The sequence below is a fragment of the Chrysemys picta genome, chromosome 17 (assembly GCF_011386835.1).
Source record: "Chrysemys picta bellii isolate R12L10 chromosome 17, ASM1138683v2, whole genome shotgun sequence".
NCBI classification, from domain to species: Eukaryota; Metazoa; Chordata; order Testudines; family Emydidae; genus Chrysemys; species Chrysemys picta.
The window spans coordinates 7,522,336-7,533,065 of NC_088807.1; the positions used below are offsets into that span (position 1 = coordinate 7,522,336).

Consider the following 10,730-nt stretch of genomic DNA (forward strand, 5'->3'; position numbering starts at 1 on the left):
AATTGCTGCCCAATAGCTGGACCTGCCGCCCCTCCCTGGAGTGGCCGCCCCAAGCACCTGCTTGCTCGGGAACTTGTGTGGTGTGTGTAAAAGCTCGGAGTTCCTTGGGAAGTGCTTTTCCCAGGCGGCTCAGGGTCTGGGGGACGCGTGGTGCCTTTCCCATTCTCGGGGTGTTTGTGTGGGGCTGTGAGGCCTGGGCAATCGCACAAAACGGCTGGTCCTCGGATTCAGCCTGTGACTGAGGAGCAGGTGTGAGTGGAGGCACCAAGGGGGGGCAGCCCAGCCCAGGTAAGTGCATGGGGAGGTGGTGAAACCTAGGGTTACCATATTTCAGCGAGCAAAAAAGAGGACGGGAGGAGCCCCGCCCTAGCCCCGCCCCTGCCCCTCCCACTTCCCGCCCCCCCCCCGACCTCCCAACCCTCCCCCCGTTCCTTGTCCCCTGACTACCCCCTCCTGGGACCCCTGCCCCTAACTGCCCCCCAGGACTATCTAAGCCTCCCTGCCTCTTGTCCCCTGACTGCCCCAACCTTTATCCACACCCCCACCCCCAGACAGACCCCTGGGACTCCCACGCCCCATCCAACCACTCCCCACCCACTGACAGCCCCCCCCCCCAGAACTCCCAACCCATCTAAACCCCTCTGCTCCCTGTCCCCTGACTGCTCCGATCCCTCTCCGCACTCCTGCCCCCTGACAGCCCCCCCCAGAACTCCCAACCCATCTAAACCCCTCTGCTCCCTGTCCCCTGACTGCTCCGATCCCTCTCTCCACTCCTGCCCCCTGACAGCTCCCCCCCAGAACTCCCAGCCCCCTACCCCCCCTGCTCCTTGTCCCCTAACTGCCCCCTCCTAAGACCCCCCCCAACTGCCCCCCAGGACCCTACCCCCTACCTGTACCCTGACTGCCCAAAACTTTCTCCACTCCCCCCAAAAAGCCCCCCCCCCGTTTCTTGACCTCCACCTCCAGAACCTTCCTGCCCCCTGACCTCCTTACCCTGCTGCTCAGAACAGAGTGTTGGGCTCTGTGCAGCCGAGCCGGACACGTGGCTGAGCTCCCCTGCACAACAAAACCCGGTCTGGCCCTGCACAACAAAACCCGGTCTGGCCCTGCACAGTGTTGCTGGACTGGGCTGCAAGGGAGCTGCTGGCTCAGAATGCAGGGCGGATCCGGCTCCTCTACAGCTGCTCCTGAGTCCAGCCCGGGACTTCCCTGCAGCCCTCCCAGCCACTCTCTGCTAATCCCGGACATTGTGAGTGCTTTACAAATTCCCCCCGGACGCTATTTTTAGCACACAAAAGGAGGACATGTCCGGGGAAATCCGGACGTATGGTAACCCTATGAAACCCAGCTGGCCAGGGGGAGCCATAGCTCCCCCCCCCCCCCCCAGTGGGATGCTACAACAGGAAAATAGTGTGCGGAAGCCCACTGAGCTCCTTGCAATGCAGCATCTGACCCCCTCCCCCCACCCTGCAAGTCCCACTCCCCTACCCCTTTTTTATTTCTAAGTTCTAGTTTTGCTGCATATAACACTATTGCACATTACAATTATTTAAATAATACATTTCATAGAAGATTAGGGTTGGAAGAGACCACAGGAGGTCATCTAGTACAACCCCCTGCTCAAAGCAGGACCGACACCAACTAATCATCCCAACCAGGCCTTTGTCAAGCCAGGCCTTAAAACCCTCTAAGGATGGAGATTCCACCACCTCCCTAGGTACCTATTCCAGTGCTTCACCGCCCTCCTAGTGAAACAGTGTTTCCTAACATCCAACCTAGACCTCCCACACTCCAACTTGAGACCATTGCTTCTTGTTCTGTTATCTGCCACCACTGAGAACAGCCCAGCTCCATCCTCTTTGGAACCCCCTGTACTTGTATCTCAATGTGTTTGATTCTAAGTGGCCTCAGTAAAGCATTTGGTCAGCTTCTTGAGAAAGGACTATTCTCAGTCAGTGCCCAATCAAGAAACATTTAACCGACAAAGGACTTTGGGCGACGCCAATCCACATCTGAGCTTTCCTGGGAACGTTCAAACTAACATGTAAACAATGGCGTCTGCCTGCAAAAAGCTGAATCATTCATGGACATGTGACTTGCCAGGTGGCTACAAACTCCATCTTGTTGCTGTGACTTTGCACAGAAGAACAAAGGGGTTTCTGCCCACAAGAGAGAGAATATAAAAGGCCCTGGAAACCCCTCCATTTTGTCTTCAACTGGCTCAAGAGATGGCATGTCCACCCCAAAGAGATGCCTGAAAGAAACTGGAACAAAGGACACGGGGGTATGAGTGATTGCTGGACCCAGACTAGCAAGGAGTCCAGTCTGTGAAAGAAGCTTATTGAAACATCTCTGAGGGTGAGATTTCATCTGTAATCAGTTTCTTCCTATATTAGGCTTAGACTTGCCTGTTTTGTTTTATTTTGCTTGGTAACTTACTTTGTTCTGTCTGTTATTACTTGGAACCACTTAAATCCCACTTTTTATACTTAATAAAATCAGTTTTGCTTATTAATTAACCCAGAGTAAGTAAGTAATATCTGGGAGAGCAAACAGCTGTGCATATCTCTATCAGTGTTATACAGGGCGGACAATTGAAGAGTTTACACTGGATAAGCTTTATACAGCGTAAAACAGATTCATTTGGGGTTTGGATCCCATTGTGAGCTGGGTGTCTGGGTGCTAGAGACAGGAGCACTTGCTAAGCTGTTTTCAATTAAGTCTGCAGCTTTGGGGGCGTGGGTCAGACCCTGGGTCTGTGTTGCGGCAGATTAGCATATCTGGCTCAACAAGACAGGGTGCTGGAGGCCCAAACTGGCAGAAAAAATGGGCTCAGAGGTAGTCTCAGCACATCAGGTGACAGTCCCAAGGGAGTCTCTGTGACCGAACCCATCACACCCCCCCTTCAGGGTTAGCAGTTAAAGGCTGCTATCAAATTCCCCCCCTCACTCTTCTCTTCTCCAGACTAAAGTCCATTTCCCTCAGCCTCTCCTCATAACTCATGTGCTCCAGCCCCCTAATCATTTTCATTGCCCTCTCCTGGACTCTCTCCAATTTGTCCACATCCTTTCTGTAGTGGGGGGCCTAAAACTGGACTCAATACTCCAGCTGTGACCTCAGCAATGCCAAATAGAGGGGAATAATCACTTCCCTCAATCTGCTGGCAAGGGCACACTGTTGACACATATCCAGCTTCTCATCCACTCTAATCCCCAGGTCCTTTTCTGAAGACCTGCCGCTTAGCTGGTTGGGCCCCAGCCTGTAGCAGTGCATGGGATTCTTGCATCCTAAGTGCAGGACTCTGCACTTGTCCTTGTTGAACCTCATCAGATTTCTTTTGGCCCAATCCTCCAATTTGTCTAGGTCACTCTGGACCCTATTTACATTATTACTAAAAAAAATATGGCATATAAACACTCCCACTTCCCTCCCTCTGAAATGGGGTGGGCTTGTTTTGACAGACGTACCACTTTTTTTGTTTTGTTTTTTGAGACTTGGGAACATGCGAGGCATGCGGCCTGGGCCTGAGTGGCCCGGTCTGTGGGGCTGCTGTGGGCCTTGTATGTCATGGCCTGGGCCTGATTCTGGGTGGCCTGGCCATGCCATGTGCACCATGTACGTGACAGGCTGGGCCTGGGCCTGGCCCTGAGCACCGAGGTGCTGGTTGGGTACTAACATGGTGGTGGGTGAATGAACATGTTGTTGGCTGGTGAAAAATGAGCCCGTGGCCTGACTTGAGGAATGCGATTCACCTTAAAGCTGACCTGAAGAGAACCCAGCATTCAGCTAATAAGCTAATGCTCCTCAGATTCGGTCGTAGGGATTATCCTAGTGGCGTCTGATATTGAGAAACCTTCTTTCTTAGATTTCAGCTTTGAAATCCATCTGGCCTGTGGGCAAATTAAAAACTTGATCCCCTTTCCCACTGGCAGAAGTTGGTCCAATCAAAGCGATTACCTCACCCACCTTGTCTCCCCAGTAGTGTGGGACCAGCACGGCTACAACCACCCCTGCATGATTAAACATTGTCAGCGATGGAGAACCCACGGCGACCCTTGGTAAGTTGTTCCAACAGTTACTCTCACTGTTAAACATTGTACCCCTTATTTCCAGTCTGAAATTGTCTAGCTTCAATTTCCAGCCATTGGACCGTGTTAGACCTTTCTCTGCTAGACTGAAGAGCCCATTGTTAAATATTTTTCCCCGTGTAGGTATTTATAGACTGATTATATCTCCCCTTAACTTTTTTCTTTCTTTTTTTTAGCTAAATAGAGCAAGCTCCTTGCGTTGATCACTATGAGGCAGGTTTTCTAATCCTTTAATCATTGTTGTGGCTCTTCTCGAATTTATCTACATCTTTCTTGAATTGCAGGAAATCAGAACTGGACACAGGAATCCAGCAGTAGTCACATGAGTGCCAGATACGGCGGTAAAATCACCTCTCTGCTCCTACTCGAGATTCCCGTTTATGCATCCCAGGATTGCATTAGCCCTTTTGGCCACGGTGTGACACCGAGAGCCCATGTTCAGCTGATTATCCAGCACCCCCAAATCACTCTGAGACACTGCTTCAGGAGAGAGTTCCCCACCCTGTAAATGTGGCCTGCCTGCCTTTGTTTCTAGTAGCGTACATGTACGTTTAGCCGTATTAAAATGCACATTGTTTGCTTGTACCCAGTTTCCCAAACGATTCAGATGGTTCTGAATTCGTGACCTGTCCCCTTGATTATTTACCACTTCTTGAATTTTTATGTTGGCTGCAAATTTTAATAGTGATTTTTATGGTTTTTTTTCCCAGGGTATGGATAAAAATGTTAAATAGCATAGGGCCAAGACCTGATCCCTGCAAGACCCCGTAAGAAACACACCTGCGCCTTCCCTGTTTAGTTACCTTCTGAGACCTAGTAGTTAACCAGTTTTTAATCCATTGAATGTGTGCTATGTTAATTTTATATCATTGTAGTTCTTTAATTAAAATGTTGTGCGGTACCAAGTCAAACATCAAAGACGATGGTCTACATTAGAGACCTTACGGTGGCGGAGCTGTACCAATGCAGCTGTGCTGCTGTAAGATCTTCCACGTAGCTGCTCTATGCTGACGGAAGAGAGCTCTCCCGCCGGCGTAATTAAACTAGCTACCACCGCTCGTTGGGGGTATGTCGGCGTAAGACTGTCTCTCACCGACATAGCCGGCACTTCTGTCGGTGTAACTTATGTCAATCGGGGTGTGTTTTTGTTTCTTCTCCATGCCCCTGAGCAACATAATTTTTAACTACCAAAAGTCTATGTCAATATACTTGTGCTAGTATAATGTCAAACCTATTACCTTTTATCAACCGAACTTGTAATCTTATCAATTTTGGGTACGTCTACACTTACCGGAGGGTCCGGCAGCAGGCAATCTATGTTCTGGGATCGATCCCGGAAGTGCTCGCCGTCGACGCTGGTACTCCAGCTCGGCGAGAGGAGTACGCGGCATCGACGGGGGAGCCTCCCTGCCGCGTCTGGACCCGCGGTAAGTTCGGACTAAGGTACTTCGAATTCAGCTACGTTATTAACGTAGCTGAATTTGCGTACCTTAGTCCGAAGTGGGGGCTTAGTGGGGACCAGGCCAAAGCTATCTAAGTTAGTTTGACAGGAACTGTTTTCCATAAACCGCTATTGATTGGCATTAATTATATTATCCTCCTTTTTAATTCTTTCTTAATCAAATCCCATATGAGGCATTCTATTATCTTGCCGCGGATCAGTGTCAGACTGTCAGGCCTGTAATGACCTAGGTTAGCATGTTTACTCTTTTTTAAAATATTGACACACCATTAGCTTTGGTCCAGAACTTCCCCAGTATTTCAAGACTTAATTGAAAAGAAACATGAACAATCCAGCTAGCTCCTCAACCAGCTCTTTTAAAACTCTTGGATGCCAGTTATCTGGAACTGTTGATTTAAAAGTGTCTGACTTTAGTAGCTTCTGTTTAGTGTCCTTCAGAGCTACGAGTGGAACAGAAATATTTATTGAACACTTCTGCCTTTTCTGCATTATTATTGATAATTCTACTATTTGCATCTACTAATGGATGAATACTATTGCCAGGATTCTTTTTGCTTGTAATATATTTCAAAAACTTATTGTCTGTAATTCTGCTGACCACAGATTTCTCCTTGTGTCCCTTTGTTTCCCTTATCAGAAGTTAGGAACTGTAGAAAACTGATTTCTATTCATTATTATCAACTTCCCCTTTCTTCCATGTGTTCTATTACTTTTTTTTATAGCTGCCTTCACTTCCCCACTAAAGCAGATCTGTTTTTTAACTAGTGTGGCCTTCTTCCTCAATTGTGGTTTTGGGGGAACCTAGTAAATTGTTCTTAAAGGATTCCCTGTTATCAGTCACATTTTTCTCATTAAATTTGTCCTCCCAACTGATTTGGCTCATAATTGTGTTCAGTTTTGTGAAACTGACCTATTTAAAGCACCAAGTGTGTGTGTGTGTGTATATATAATGATCTGGATTTTACTTGATCACTTTTATAATGTGCAAGCAGTATAATGATCACTTGTACCTAAGCCACCGTTAATTTTTAGTTCTGTAATCAGTTCCTCTTTATGGTTTAAGAATTCCCCTGTGTTAATTGCAACACTTTTTTGAGTTAGGAAATTGTCATCTATAATGTTTGGAAACTCCAAGGATGTTTTAGTACTGGCAGCATGTAGAGTGGCCAGATGTCCTGATTTTATAGGGACAGTCCTGATATTCACAGCTTTGTCTTATGTAGGTGCCTATTACCCTCACCCTGTCCCGATTTTTCACACTTGCTATCTGGTCCCCCTAGCAGCATGAGACCTTCATTATGTGTCATTCAAACTGAAGTCCCCTGTGATCACAGATTTTTTTCCCTACAGTTTTAGGTAGGTGTATAAGCAGCTGGTCCCATTCCCTAGAGGGCTGTGGGGGTCTGTGGCAGACACCATCTAATATTCCATCTTGTGCTTTGTGGGAGGACATTGATCCATAAGCATTTAAAATAATTTTTCGTGCGTGATATTGGTGCCTCAGAAGCAAGTAATGCTGTTTGTGAGTGTGACACTCTGTACCTCCGGAGAACACCCTGCACTCCCATGTTTATCCTTATAATATGATTGTGTGGTATCTAATGCACTGAGCATTGTTATAGTAATTAATTGTTACAGTAATGTAATAGGTATGAGGCTGAAAATGTGTCCTCATGGCTTAAAACAAGCACAGGTGAACACTCTCCAGGAGCAGAGGGGCAGTTCACACCTCATCAGGGCAGGTATTGGACAATTCCAGACCAGCCTCACAGGAACAAAGGATCTGTTGGACTCTCGAGTGAGGCACCCCCTTCCTTTGGTCAGTTTAGGACTACAGTGAGGTAATGCTCACCTGACTCTGAAAGGGGGGTCGGGTAAAGCCAAGAGGAAAGAAAGAACATGATAAAAGAGAGAGATGTTTGCCATGCTCTCTCTCTCCCACCTCCATCTACAGCCACCCCCACCAAGCCCCTGAAGCGCTGATCAAAGGGGAAAGCCTGGCTGAAGAGCAGCCAGCCAGCCTGTTGTGAGAAGCATCTAAAGTTTGTAAGGGCACCGAAAGCGTTAAGATCAGCTTAGAATGCGTTTTGCTTTTATTTCATTGGACCAAATCTGACTTCTTATGCTTTGACTTATAATCACTTGAAATCTATCTTTTGTAGTTAATAAATTTGTGTATTCTACCTGTTAAGCAAGAGTTAAAAATTCAGTCAGAATCTCCTTGCTTTGCATACCTGAAGCAGTGTTTTGTCTGATGCGTGTCCGAGACTCCCCTTGGGATAACAAGCCTGGTACATATTGATTTCTCTGTTAAACTGATGAATTCCTATAAGCTTGCAGCATCCAGCAGGCAAAACTGGACACTGCAAGATGGAGGTTCCCAGGGTTGTGTCTTGGACCAGAGTTATTGGCTAGTGTCATTCACTTGCACAATCCAAGCAGCGACTAGCCAAAAGTGCTCAGTTGGGATAAATGGGCCTAGAAATTTACTCTTAAGTGTGAGTTCAGCTGTAAAACACATGTGTAAGTGCAGAAGATAGCACAATACCCTATAACCACAACTGGGGATGGGAAAAGGGGCTTGGGAGACAGAATGACTGACTGAATCAGTCCAAACAAAAAGGCCTCCTGCTCTAACTCTCCTACCTCCTCCCCCAGGCCTGACCACCCAACACTGCCTTGTGTGGTTATGGGCCCTCGCGGACGCACGCACACACACACACACCTACCTACCTAGTGTATAAGGACAATGCTGGGAGCAGCAGAACCACAGGGCCCTCACACCATCGGCTCAGCCCCCTCCACCCCCCCACATATAAAGCCCCATGGTTGAGATTCTGAGGTTCAGTCCCCTGCTACAAGCTGATCCATCCCCACCCTCCCCCCCCATAGCAGGGACCCCTGGAGTTCACAGACAGCCCCTAGAGCAGGGGGTTCTCAAACTGGGGGTCAGGACTTCTCAGGGATCACGAGGTTATTAAATGGGGGGTTGTGAGCTGTCAACCTCCACCCCAAATCCCACTTTGCCTCCAGCATTTATAAAGGTGTTAAATATATTAAAAAGTGTTTTTAATTTATAAGGGGGGGGTGTCGCACTCACAGGCTTGCTGTGTGAAAGGGGTCACCAGTAAAAAAATTTGAGAGTCACTGTCCTAGAGCCTGGTGGGAGAGATGCATGTTGCCTGCCAGTGACAAACACCCTACCACCCTGGAGCCTTGCAGCATTGGGGGCAGGGCTACCTCCACCTAGGGCTAAAGGCAACCCTCCATGGTGACCCCAGACATACCCCAGCATGTCCCTCATCTAGCCACCCTTCAGGGAGGGCTGTGTGGCCCTCCACTGCATGCCTACAGGGTCCAAATCTAGTGTGAGGGCCCTGTACCGACCTACGGGGAGGGGGCCCTGGCTATGGCAGAGTCACAAGGCCAGGCCTGCAGGGGCTGTATTCCTGGGAGCTGGCAGCAGAGCGCCATGCCCGAGAGCTCTTTGGGCAGGTTTCCCTGCCCAGCCCTTCTCCTTGACCACAGGGGCAGAGGAAACAGCAATGGTGGGGGAGAGCATTTCTAAGGAGCCAGAGTTCAGCCCAGCCTGTGTGCTGAAAGCTGTAGGGTCCCCTGGGCCTGCCAGCAGGAGGGGGTTTAGCTGCCAGTTCAGTAGCCCCATGTGGGACTCAGCCTGAGGAAGGTACTTCTCCCCCCTGCCCCTCACTCCCAGGGCCAGCCCCTCTGGCAATGGCTTTGGCAAAGCCATGGCCTAGGTGGGGAGAGCACAGACCTTGCAGCTTCCTTCTGGTCAAAGGGAAGGTGTGTGGTGCAGATGGAGCCACAGGGCAGTAATGGCACATGCCCAAGGGCCTAGCTGGTGTCCTGAAAATCCTAGGAAGTCAAGTTGGTGCCACTGTCTCATTTGTGCCATCTAGCCAAGGCTGGTGCCTGGAGGACCCAGCTTTGGGGCACTGCCCCATTCTCCCCATTCAGGTCAATGCCCATGGCTGAAGAAGCCAATGCAGTAGAACTGCACCCTGGGCCATGCTGGCAGCTGGAGGACCCAGCCCAGCTGTGCTCTGGGATGACTGCATATACTGGAGCGTGCGGGAGAAGGGTCCTGACCCCACAGGCTCAATGCCCAGCTCAAGGTTGGTCCCTGCTTTCAATTGGTCCTGGCCTCCTGCCAGGCAAGAGGAGGGGGATGAGGCCAAGCCCCTCCACGGGGAGTATCGTGGTTCTGCTATGGCTGCCCAGAATATGCCCAACACCTCCATGCCAGGAAAAAAACCATCCCTGCTGCACCAACAGCTGAAAAAGCCGCAGCCAGAGAGGCGGTAGAGCAGGGGCTGCAGGAGCCTCTTCTGGGGCCTCCTCAGGGTGCCAGGCCAAGCCAAAAGGGCTCCCCCCCACACACACACACCAGCAGGGGCAGCGCTTGCCAGTCAGGGGCTCCCGGAGGCGCTCTCCTGTGTGAAGGGACTGAGAGTGGGCACAGCTGCAGGCCAGCAGCGAGCCTGGCCCAACCCTGTGAACTTCTACCTGCACATCACTCTTCTCCCTGCTCCTTCGGCCCCGAAGGCTGGACCTGAGCAACCCCCACCAAGGAGCACTGGGGGCGAAGGGGCCCAGGAGAGGCCAAGCAGCTCCTGGGACAGAACCACAAGGGGGGGGGGGGAGGGGCCAGCAGTGGCTCACTCCAGGGTCCCCAGGGCCTGCCCCCAGTAACACTAGCATTGTCTAAGGGACATGGGCCATCTTTCCATGGAGCCCAGACCCGCTCTGAGCATCCCTGGCAGGTGGGTGGCTCCAGCCCTGCACCCACCCTGGCCCAACCCCCAGTTCCCCAAAGTCAGTAGTGACAGGCTGGGGGAGCCTCTGTCTGGGGCTATGCAGAAGCCCCTCTAGAGTCAGAGTGGTCTCTGCCAACCAGGCACCTGCCCAGCCGAGGTGCCTGCGCTGATGGCAAACCCAGTGGGTGAACAGCTTGCGTGCTCTGTGTGGCTCCAGCCCCCTTGCCCCCAAGGTGCACCTCCCTCATGTCAGCTGTCCCTGCCCACACTGGGTTTGCAAGGGGGCTGGAGCCATACAGGGTGTGGTGGAGAGCAGAGGGAGGAAGGAGCAGCACTGAGCAGGGGGCTCACGGGTGGTGGGAGCACAGTCCAGCAGGCAGCAGTTCCCATCCTCGGCTGCCC

The 10,730-nt window shown here is 50.6% G+C and overlaps 1 long non-coding RNA gene across 1 annotated transcript; it reads left to right on the forward strand.

Moving 5' to 3' along the window:
• Window positions 1-271: 271 nt before the first annotated feature.
• On the forward strand, window positions 272-7,755 carry LOC101953914 (uncharacterized). Its single transcript, XR_010593359.1, has 3 exons — window positions 272-2,358; window positions 3,866-4,058; window positions 4,373-7,755. It is a non-coding gene; the product is annotated as an uncharacterized LOC101953914 (long non-coding RNA).
• Window positions 7,756-10,730: the final 2,975 nt, after the last annotated feature.